The sequence below is a fragment of the Coenobita brevimanus genome, chromosome 57, assembly GCF_032717465.1.
Source record: "Coenobita brevimanus isolate Jiangsu-jjx chromosome 57, ASM3271746v2, whole genome shotgun sequence".
NCBI classification, from domain to species: domain Eukaryota; kingdom Metazoa; phylum Arthropoda; class Malacostraca; order Decapoda; family Coenobitidae; genus Coenobita; species Coenobita brevimanus.
This window is the reverse complement of record NC_137010.1, coordinates 51787149-51799030: the sequence shown is the minus strand read 5'-3', so window position 1 is coordinate 51799030 and position 11882 is coordinate 51787149.

The following is an 11882-nucleotide window of genomic DNA, read 5'->3' as shown; positions in this document are numbered from 1 at the left end:
TTTTTACATTCTGTATTAAACCATTTCTGTATTTTCTTATCTGCTTCTTTGTGCTGTGGGATGTACTTCTGGACTTCTATTTCATAAAATTCGCAAAAAATTTTATATACAGCATTTAAATCTTGTCCTCTAAGCTCATTTTCCCAATCAACTTCTAAGAAATACTTCTTTAGGTCTTTATAATTTCCCTTTTTATAGTTTTGGCTCCTTTTGTAACTGTCATTGCTGTTTACTATGTCATATGCTATCCTGAAGTTATAATTTAGTACTGCATGATCGCTTTTGCCGAGTGGAGGGTGATATATTAAACTGTCAATATCATTTTCTTTCCTAGTAAATATTAGATCTAGCACTGAAGGTACATCAAGTCCTCTTTTTCTGGTGGTTTCCCTCACATGTTGCGTTAAGAAAAACTCTTGTACGAGATCCAGGAGCTTCTGGTCCCAACAGCTTTCTTGGCTATTTGTGTCTAGAGTATTCCAATTTATAGTTGTATTGAAGTCCCCAGTTAGTATAATTCTTTCCGATTTCTCTTCTATTTTATGTAGCAATGATCTTATACTCTGAATTGTACTCTCTGCCAGGTCCTCATATTCATCTCTTTCCCATGTGTTTGATCTGGGTGGCATGTACAAATTGGCTACAATTACTTTACCTTCGGATGTGTCGATCTCTACTGCAATCAGTTCTACTTGTGATGGTATATCTAGTTTTATTTCCTTGACTTTTAGATTTTTCTTAGTTAATATTATAATTCCTCCTCCTTTTTTTAAATTTCTGTCTCTTCTCCATATATTGTATTCCTCTAAGTGTAGTATGTCATTGGATATCCTTGGTGTTAATTTTGTTTCAGTTAGGCATATTATTTGTAGTTCATTTTCTCTGACATAATCATTCTTCTCTAGTAATTTAGATACCATTCCATCCACATTTGAGTACATCAACTTTATCATCTTGTTTATATACTTGTCATGACATGGTTCTACTAAACTTCCTCCTTTTTCTTCCATCCTGTTTGTGTACCACTTTCGTACCTGCAATCCTATTACTTTGTAAAAAAATTTCTTCTTCTCCTCTTCTGATCTTCCCTTATTTTTTGTTTTTGCTTCCTCCCTTTTCTCTTTCAGTAATTCCAATTCCTCTTGTGTTAGGCATCTTTTTATCCATACATTTTTGAACTCTTTTTCCATAAGATTTTTGCATTTTTTAGTATCTCTTCCACAGTGTTTACACTCTGGAAAGTAACTTTAGAGGTCTTGTCTTGCTTTTCTCGTATTTCCCTAACCTTTTGTGTTCCTCTATGTCTTTACTACAGATTTCCTCTGATACTTCTTTCAGTAAGTTCAGTACATTTGCCATCTCCTTTTTGTCTCTTGTGATCTTGTTTTTAACTTCTTCCTCTTCTATACCAGTGATTACTATTGATTTGTTTATCTCTACTGAATCTCTGACTAACTTTGGATTGTTCTAGATTATTCTTTTCACCTCCTTTTTGATGCTTTTTTCCTCCACCCTTGTTTCTAAGTCTTTCTTTACTTTCACCATTTCAGCATACGTGGTTTCTACATCATTTTTGTAGCTTTGCACAGCTTCATTCACTTGTGTTATCTTCTCCTCAATATCACTGCTCTGGTCAATAAGACTGCTAACTTGCCTAATTGTCTCTGTGTCATTTTTGAACTCTTCCATAACACTCTCGTGATTGACTACTGTACTTGCCATTTCACTCATTTTCTTCCTAAATGTACTCAATTCCACTGTTAGTTCACTGATGGTTGTGTCTTTCTTATTGGCCTCCCTTCCTAGTTTTTCTATTTCTTCCTTTTGCAAGTGCATCTGCTTCTTTATTTCATCAATTTCATTTTTGAATGCCATTTCTAGTTTGTTTACACGTTCGACCAGTCTATTGTGAGTCAACCAGTTCTTGGTAGAAATCATCATTTTGCTTTTTACCTTTATCCCTTTCCTTTTCCAAATTTGCTTTACTAAAGTATGTATCCATTTTGCAATACTTAAAGTGCAAAGCATGTACTTACAATCTCCGTGTTGTTGTAGTCTAAACAAACCTCAGAGATGACTCAGCATATTCTTTCGTCTTGGTTCTATTTCCTGTTTGAACAAGTCTTGTTTAAACTTATTATTTTTTTCCTTTTAATAATGAACAATCATTTAGTCTAACCTGGTACTGAGCTTGACTCATACAAAGATACAAATTTAGGTAATGCCACTGGCCGTGATGATTTGGTACGGAGCGCCGGTGATGCACGTCCGCCTGGATTGAATCCCTGTGTGTGTGTGTGTGTGTGTGTGTGTGTGTGTGTGTGTGTGAGAGAGAGAGAGAGGAAGTTTCTCTTTTTCAAACATCTACTAGCACTCATAGAATTAAACTTTTTTTTTTTTTTTTAAATAACAATGGCAATGTATGTGAGTGCCCGCACCCAGGTAAGGGTGAATGGAGATTTGAGTGATGAGTTTTTAGTGAATGCTGGTGTGCTTGAGCCCATTGCTGTTTATCATGGTGAAGCCCTCATTGGTGACTTCAGAAATGGACTCCCACGGGAGATGTTGTATGCTGATGATTTGTTGTTGGTTGCAGAGAATGAAAGGGAAACGGAAGAAAGGTTTAGCAAGTGGAGAGATGGTATGGGGCACAAGGGCTTAAGAGTAAATGCAGATAAAGCAAAAGTGATGGTATCTACGGCAGGGGGCAGTACTGTAAAATAAGAGGGAGAGTAACCATGTGCGATTTGTCACAAGGACATGGGAAGCAATTCCATCTTGTGCAGTATTTGTGGTAAGTGGGTGCATAAGAGATGTACAGGTAGTGGTATTAGACATACACGTAGCCACTGGGGGGGGGGCAGTTTGACCTCCCTGGGAAAATTTTGGGGAAATGCTGAAAGGGATTTTTGGCATAGTTCTTGTATGATAATACAGTTTTCCTAATTTTACCACTAGTATACTAAACAAGATTATCTATTTCCAAAAATATTTATGTGGGAACAATAATTTCCTTTGAAATTGAAAACTAAACTAAATATTATAAAACCCTTGAGAAAAAGTGACCAGTTACAACTTAATTTCCCCTACCACCTTAGCTTATGTGGTTAATATTAGAGCTCTAATGGTGTTTTGCTCTTGTATCCTGATGAGGTGTAAAAATGGCCTTGCTGTCCCCTCAGCCATATCGTCTCACCCTGTAGCCATTATTTTTTTCTTTTTTATGCGAGGAAGAAGGAACCAAAGGACACAAGCCCCTGTAGCCAGTTCTTTTTTTTTCTTTTTTTTATGCGAGGAAGAAGGAACCAAAGGGCACCAGCCCGCAATAAAGTTCTCTCCAAGAGAAAAACAAAATACAAGAGAGAGCCAAATTCATGATCCAATCATTTCGAGATGCCTCGACACACTGCGTTTGAAAGACTGGAGATCATAGGCAGCAGAAATACAGACAGAGGAAGACAGTTCCAGAGCTGACCTGTTGCATAAATAAAGGACTGGGAGTAACGGTTAACTCTTGCATTAGAGAGTAGGACAGAAAAGGGATGAGAGTTTGCTGCTAGACGGGTGCTACGCGCCCGTCATGGAGGTGGAGGAATGCATGCAGACAGTTCAGAGGAGCAGTGACCATTAACATACCGATAGAAACGAGATAAAGATGCAACAGTGCGGCGAAGAGAAAGAGGTTGAAAGGAGTCAGTAAGAGGAGGAGAGTTAATAAGACGAAAAGCCTTTGACTCCACCCTATTGGGAAAAGCTGTATGTGGGGAGCCTCCCCACACATGAGAGTTGTACTCCACACAGGGGCGGATAAAACCCCTGTATAGAGTCAACAATTGTGCAGGAGTAAAGAAAGAACGGAGTTGGTTTAGCACACCTAATCTCTTGGAAACAGATTTTACAAGAGATGTAATATGATCTTTCCAAGATAAGTCCCGAGTAAATGAAACCCCAAGTATGTTCAAGGATGATGCAGGATTAAGCTGAACATTATTAAACATTAGTGGGTATACCTGTGGAAGATTTTGTCGGGTTGATAGGTGTAAGAACTGAGTCTTAGATGCATTAAAAACAACCAGATTATTTTTACCCCAGTCAGAGATACAAGCCAAGTCAGACATTAGGTGTGCCATAGCCTCATTCCTTGTTTGTTGAAGTAACTGCTGAGATGGGCGTTGTGGGAACCGAATGGAAAGGTGAAGAATGGAGTCATCAGCGTATGACTGGATAGGGTTAGGTGTACAGCTTAGAAGGTCATTGATGAAAAAAAGGAAGAGAGTTGGTGATAGGAGAGAGCCCTGAGGAACACCACTCTTGATAGATCTAGAAGAACGCTGGTGATCTACAACAGCGGCTATAGAACAACCAGAAAGGAAGCTAGCGATGAAGGCACAGATAGAAGGATAGAAACCGTAAGAGGGCAGTTTGGAAATTAAAGATTTATGCAAGACTCGATCAAAAGCCTTTGAGATGTCAAGTGCAATGGCAAAGCTTTCGCCAGTGTCCCGAAAGGAGAATGACCAGGAGTCTGAAAGGTAGGTGAGAAGATCGCCAGTGAAGCGTCCCTGACGGAACCCGTACTGACGATCAGAAAGAAGGTTGTGATAGGAAAGATGCCTTAAAATTTATCTATTGAGAACTGACTCGAAAACTTTTGAAATACAGGACGTTAAAGCAATTGGACGATAGTTAAAGGGTTGGGAATGGTCATTCTTCTTTGGGACTGGCTGAATGAGAGCAAACTTCCAGCAAGAAGGAAAGGTACAAGTTGACAAAGGCGAAAGAGTTTGCCTAGGCAGGGTGTAAGCACAGAAGCACAGTTCTTGAGGACAACAGGAGGGAGTCCATCAGGCCCATATGCCTTGATAGTATTAAGGCCAGTGATGGCAGAAAATACATCAGCTGAAGTAATTTTAATGTCAGCCACGAGGAAGTCAGAGGAGGGAAGTGATGGAGGAACAGCACCAGAATCGTCTAAGGTGGAACTGGAGGAGAAAGTCTGTGTAAAGAGATCTGCTTTATCATTTGAAGAAATAGCTACAGAACCATCAGAGTAGAAAAGCGGAGGGAAGGATGATGAGGTAAAGTTGTTAGAAAGGTTTTTGGCAAGGTGCCAGAAGAAGAAGGAAGAATTCGAGTTGCAGAGTTGAGAGCATTTAGTACGGATGAAATTATTTTTAGCAGTAGAACAGACTTAGCACGATTCCTGGCAGAAACGTAAAGATGATGTGATTCAGTGGTGGGTTGGCTCCGATACCTTTTGTAGACCCTGTCCTTGTTGGGGACAGCATAAGAACAAGCGTGATTAAACCAAGGCTTTCTTGCGTTAGACAAAGGATACAAAAAAAGGAATGTATGCTTCCATGTCCGAAAGAATAACCTCCATAATGCACAAGGCACACTCTGATGGCTCCTGGCCATGGAAGCAATAATTATTCCAGGGAAAATCAAAGAAGTACTGCCTGAGGGCCTCCCAATCCGCAGCTCCAAAGTGCCACAGACGACGTTTCTTTGGAGGGTCCACAGGCCATACCGGAGTGGTAGGACAGGTTAAGGTGATAAGGTTGTGATCGGAGGAGCCCAACGGAGAGAAAAGATTAAAAGTGTAAACAGAAGGATTAGTTGTAAGGAAGAGGTCAAGTATGTTGGTGCTCTCTCCAAGGTGGTCTGGGATACGGGTAGGGTGCTGTACAAGCTGCTCTAGGTCATTAAGGATAGAAAAGATGTAGGCTTGTTCACCAGGTGGATCAGTGAAAGGAGAGGAGAGCCAAAGATGGTGGTGAACATTGAAATCTCCTAAAATGGAGATTTCAGAGAAAGGGGAAATGGATAGAATGTGTTCCATCATAGAAGTAAGATAGTCAAAAAATTTTTGATAGAATTAGGGGATAAGTAAACAACACGGATATATTTAGTCAGAGAAGGACAGGAAAGCCGAAGGCAGAGTGTAGAGAATTCAGAAGAATCTAGTTCAGGAACACGAGAGGAAGATAAATCATTGCGTATATATACACAACATCCACCTTTGGCTTTGAAATGAGTATAGAGAAGGTAGGAGGATACAGAAAAGGGTTTGCTGTCAGTTGCCTCAGACAGCTGAGTCTCAGAAAGAGAAGGTGAGGTTTAGAGGAGAAAAGGTGGTGCTCAACAGAGCGAAAGTTAGAGGAAAGGCTGCGAATGTTGCAGAAATGAAGAAGTGAGTTAGACAGTGGTTCCAAACAAACACTGAACAATTATTGTTACAAACAGCTGAAACAAGCAGAATTTTTGAAGACTGCATGGAACCATTTTGATCACCTCAGACTACATTGTAGAAGGTAATTATGTGTGCCATGGGCCTCGTTTGAGTGGGAGACAGGGGGATGTGTCCCCCCCACTTTTTGGAGCTTGGGAGACAGTATCTATTGTCCCCCCCCCCCCACTTTTCTACGTGAGAATTTTCAGGATGAATAGCTTTGCGCCGTTTTTCTTTTTTACCTTAATGGAAAAATCTTTTCTATACAGTGCAGTACAGGTGATGTGAAAATCATTCCCAGCTATGCCGGGAAGGTCGAGTGGTCACTGATTAAGGATTAAGAAAGGTTAATCCCACCAGACGTATTTACTTAGGTCAGTTTTGAAGTATGAACCACCCCTGATGCTTGAGCCAGTGAGAATAAAACTAAAAGAATAAGTAGTGGGAAACAGAATTTCTATTGGCTACCACCACAGCAGTAGTACAAAACAGAATACCAGACTGGGGGTGGGTGCAGCAGTGAATTTTAATTTGCACTTATCTAATACACTATAGCAGTAGCCTTGTGTGTGTGTGTGTGTGTGTGTGTGTGTGTGTGTGTATTTTGGGCAGCCGAAACTACACATTCAAATCGCACCAAAATTAGCACAGAAATCGCAAATTCACTGATGTGAAAAAACTTGGTCCCATCACGATTGAAAACCTTTTACTATATTTAATGAGCGATCACATTTTGACCATAAAACGCTGCTCCTGGCGCCTGGCATAGGATCTCAGTAGAATTTTTTGCCCACAGGAACAACTAAAGTACTTCGGAGTTCGTACTTGGGTTCGGACAACTTGGGTTCCATTCCCGAATCTGCAGATAACACGATCATTTGGTTAGCTGCAAAAAATCCAAATGACAGCATTACACTAGAACAGCACATAAACGCGAGAGCCCTCCTCAGGAGCAAGTGCGAGGGGCCCAAAGGGCCCACGAGCACTTGTACGCTAAGGAGAGAGAGAGAGAGAGAGAGAGAGAGAGAGAGAGAGAGAGAGAGAGAGAGAGAGAAAGAGAGAGAAGGGGGAATAATCCCTGAGCTAGACCTCATCAGATCATATAGCCCTGCTAGGGTCAAAGGAGAGCGCTACCCCTCCCAGCACAGTAATCACCGGGAGGGGCGCGAACTCGCAACCTCACGATTACGAGCCCAACACCCTACCACTGAGTGACCGCGCTCCCACAGAGAGAGAGAGAGAGAGAGAGAGAGAGAGAGAGAGAGAGAGGACCGTAAAGGAAAATAGAAATATAGCGATATTATCACGAATGTGGGAAAGTGTGTGTTCGGAACACGCCAGATCTCAAGTTTTCATTGACCTATCCATTCCGCCATTTTTCTTCCAGCAGCCAATCAAAATACAAGGTTTATTTCCGATTATAAACAAATAGTATGGACGCCATTGCCTCTCGTATGGTAGATGCGTGGTATATTTCATCATAATTTCGTAGGTTATTACGCTAAATAGCTGTATTTCCTTATATGTCAGAGAGATAAACACAGCAGGTAAATGATGCGCTAAGAGTATAGTGTGACAGTGCTTTTTTCAGTACCAAAAGGGTACAAGAAATCTGTTGTACCGAGAGAAAAAAAAAATTGTTTTGAGATGGAATGGACGGACTTTAGGACGCATATATCGATAATAATACCATCTACGAGACTGACCGTGATGACCAATGATATTAGTGACAAGGAGATGTCTTTGCTGTGGAAATTCCAGTGCCTTCTAAATTATTGCTGGTGTCTCCTTTTGCTCTCTAATGAAAGAGGAAACCTTTGGTAACATTATGTACTGAGTGTTTTTACATACTCTCTTCTGAAAGGATTATTGGCTATTTACTTAAAGTTATTTCAAGAGAGCTGTGAATATGTGGGGAAGAGATGGTTTATGACATTGCAACGAATGTGACAGTAATGATGTAAATTTATTTCTGATGACATAAAGCATCAAATCTAGGAAAATTTGGGGTGACAGATATTCGGGGGAAATATTCCAAGTGTTTGCCCCCGTCCGTTGGCAAAAATCCTGGATACGCCACTGGCATTAGAGGTAGACTGCGATATAATGCTGATTTTCCCTTGTGCGGTGCACTGGGGAGAGCAAGTGGAGATTGCCAGGCGTGAAGAAAACTTAGTGGTGAGGCTCTTGAGTGTGTGGAAGAGTTTTGTTATCTGGGAGATATGTACATGCTGGAAGTGGGGCAGGACTAGCTATGTGGCTAGAGTGAGGAGTGGTTAGTAGAAATTCAGGGAGCTGTTACCTCTCCTGACAATGAGAGAGCTCCCCCTCCGTGCTAAAGGATCTTTGTATGTGGCATGTGTAAGGAGTGTACTGCTGTATGGTAGTGAGACCTGAGCAGTAAAGCAAGAGGATATTCGCAGGCTCAAACATACAGAAACGGCAATGATCAGGTGGATGTGCAGTGCATCCTTGAGTGGAAGACCTGAGGGGTCTAGGTTTATGATAGAAGAGTTGAGAGGTAGGATGGAACTGGAGTGTACTATTGTTGTGATGAGGAGAGTTAGATTGAGGTGCTTTGGGCATGTGGAGAGGAGGGGGGATGATAATTGGGTGCAGAAATGAGAAGTGTTAATGTTCAGGGTACGGGGGTGAGAGGCAGACCGAAAAAGACCTTGGATGAGGTAACTGAGTTTGACCTCAGGGTTAAAGGACTACATACTGTGGGGAAGCTGCTAGAGATCAACTACGATGGATAGCAGCCATTAGGTGACCAAGGCCAACACATGCAAGCATATTGTGGCCGTCAAAAACAAAAACGAAAACGAACAGAACATAGAAAGGAAAAACATTATCATCATCATCTATAAAACAAATGAATAATAAAAAAAAATTATTCATACACTTGATTACAGGTATCTTCCATTCATAAAAAAAATCTGTAACAGTTGGACTTGAACAGCCGCAGGTTGAAGTTTGCGGGGAAACCATTTAGGGGAAGCAAGTTCCAAAGGGATGCAGATCAAGCAATATAAGAATTCTGATAGGCATAAGTTCTGCAATATGGCAGTCATGAGTGCTACCAGATGCCTGTGTAGCACGCGGGAAGGCGTGGAGATGCGGCACAGTGGATGCAAGTTAGTCTGAGCATTTGCCATAAAAGTATCTGAAAAATAATGCAGCACATGCTGACAAGTATGGGTACACTTCAAATATTTTCATAAATTATACAAACTGTGTATCTGTATAAGTAAATATATGGCATTCTGTGTTGAATTCTTCTTGTGGCCCTAGACTTATCTGGATGTGAACCTGGTGGACTGCAGGCTGAAGTTGTCCTTGTCCTACAGTCCACCATCCACAATTCAATTCATTCAAGAGATTGGGGGAGAGTTGAGAGATATCTGAATCCACGGCAGAGTTGCCCATTTATAACGGTCCCACCACTTGGTGATGTTTCTCTCCAGCACCTTTGTTAATACCATTTTACAAAATACTTTCTTGGTTACCTGTGCCAATGGAGTTGGAGGACGTTATGTATTCTACCCTGTTGTCTGTTTGTCCACAAGATGTCTCAATAAGATTTCCATGGATTTCAATGAAATTTGTGGATATGTGGGCCATCAGCCAAGGAAGAGTTGATTAAATTTAAGTAGTGATCTGAGTTAGAGTACCTGTTCAGCACTGTTTTTTGTTTGCTTGTCCACAAAATAGTTTTTAAAAATATTGGTGGATTTAGTTGAAATACTGTGGATATGTGGGTCATGGGCCAAGGAAGAGCTAATTAATTTTTTGGAGGTGATCTATGCTGTTTGGTATAAGTCTTGGGGGTGGTATGCACTCTGCGAGTACTCTGAAGTTCCAATTGTATTAACCGAACTGAAACTTAACAAATTAATCACACTGTTCTGGCCGAGATTTGATCTCAGGCCCTCATGCTTCATAGGCACGCATGCTACCACTGAGCCAAAGAGAAGATCCAAAGCTTTGCCTCTAAAGCCCCTGTCACACATAAGCGACTCAAGGGCCGACCGCAGCGAGACTCAAGGTCGTGTCCTAGTTGGCTCCCACGCCTCCCGACTGGCCCCGAATCTGCTCTGCTCATGACTGCCTAACGACAGCGTCAGGAATGCCGCACGACCGGTCGTGACTTCCTCAAGAACAAGACATGATCACGAGGCGACCACGAGGCAAAGGAGCTATGAGTCTTCAAATATGAAATGTAACGAATTTTTGGCAGCCACGACTGTGATACAACCGCCCACGAACACAAGATGACTGCATGACGCATTTGGGGAATGCACCCCAACCCCCCCAAAACCCCCTCACGTCCTCCCACAACCGACCCATGAGGCAGAGTATCACACCTAGACCACCAATGACATCCAGCGAGGGGCGGGGCATCACCCCTAGACCACCAGTGACGCACAGCATGGGGCAGGGCATCACACCTGAACCGCCAATGACACCCAGTGTGGGGCAGGGCATCACACCTAGACCACCAATGACATCCAGTGCATCACCATGGACCTCTCCTGTGTCTAGTCAGTTGATGAAGTACATGCATTCATAACGGTTTTTTTGTCAGCGATAGCATCACAACACAGAGCGACTGTATCAAGACGCATCCAATTGAGCTAAGACTGCATCACAACCGACGTATGACACTCCCGACTGCAATGCAACTGTGACATGACTTTTGGCAAGTCATGAGGCGGCCATGATATTTTAACGTGCGTGTTAAAAATTCGTGAGGCCCGACGAGTTGTTCCAGCGGCTCAAGGGTGCCCTAAAGAGTCCGGACTTTGTAAGGGAATCAAGAGACAATCGATGAAAAATGCGTTACGACCTTAAGTCGTGCCTTGGTCGGCCCTTGAGTCGTTTGTATGTGACGGACTTAAGCAAAGTGGGCTTTTATACACCTCATTACATCACTCTTTTCTCCCCCTGGTGATTAATTTGGTCAGTTTCGAACACACGTGGTTGCATAGTACCGGAGGCCACCAATACGGGCACTGCGGACCACACCGGACAGCTCACCTCTGGGATGTAAGGACTAAGACACTGTCAATAACATCATTGGCCTCTAAAGCCCCTGTCACACATACGCGACTCAAGGGCTGACCAAGGCGAGACTCCAGGTCGTGTCCTAGTTGGCTCCCATGCCTCCTGACTGGCCCCAAATCTGCTCTGCTTATGACTGCCTGACGACCGCGTCAGGACTGCCTCACGACAGGTCGTGACGTCCTTAAGAACACGAAAAGATCACGAGGCGACTGCGAGGTGATGCAGCTACGAGTCTTCAAATCTGAAATTTAACGAATTTTTGTCAGCCACGACCGTGACACAACCGCCTACGAACACAAGATGACTGCGTGACGCATTTGGGGAATGCACCCCGACCCTCCCACAACATCCCCACGTCCCCCCCAAGACTGACCAATGGGGTGGGGCATCACACTTAGACCACCAATGACACCCAGTGAGGGGTGGGGGATCACACCTAGACTACCAATGACACCCAGTGTGGGGCGGGGCATCACACCTGAACCACCAATGACACCCAGTGTGGGGCGGGGCATCACACCTGAACCACCAATGACACCCAGCACATCACCATGGACCTCTCCTGTGTCTAGTTAGTTGATGA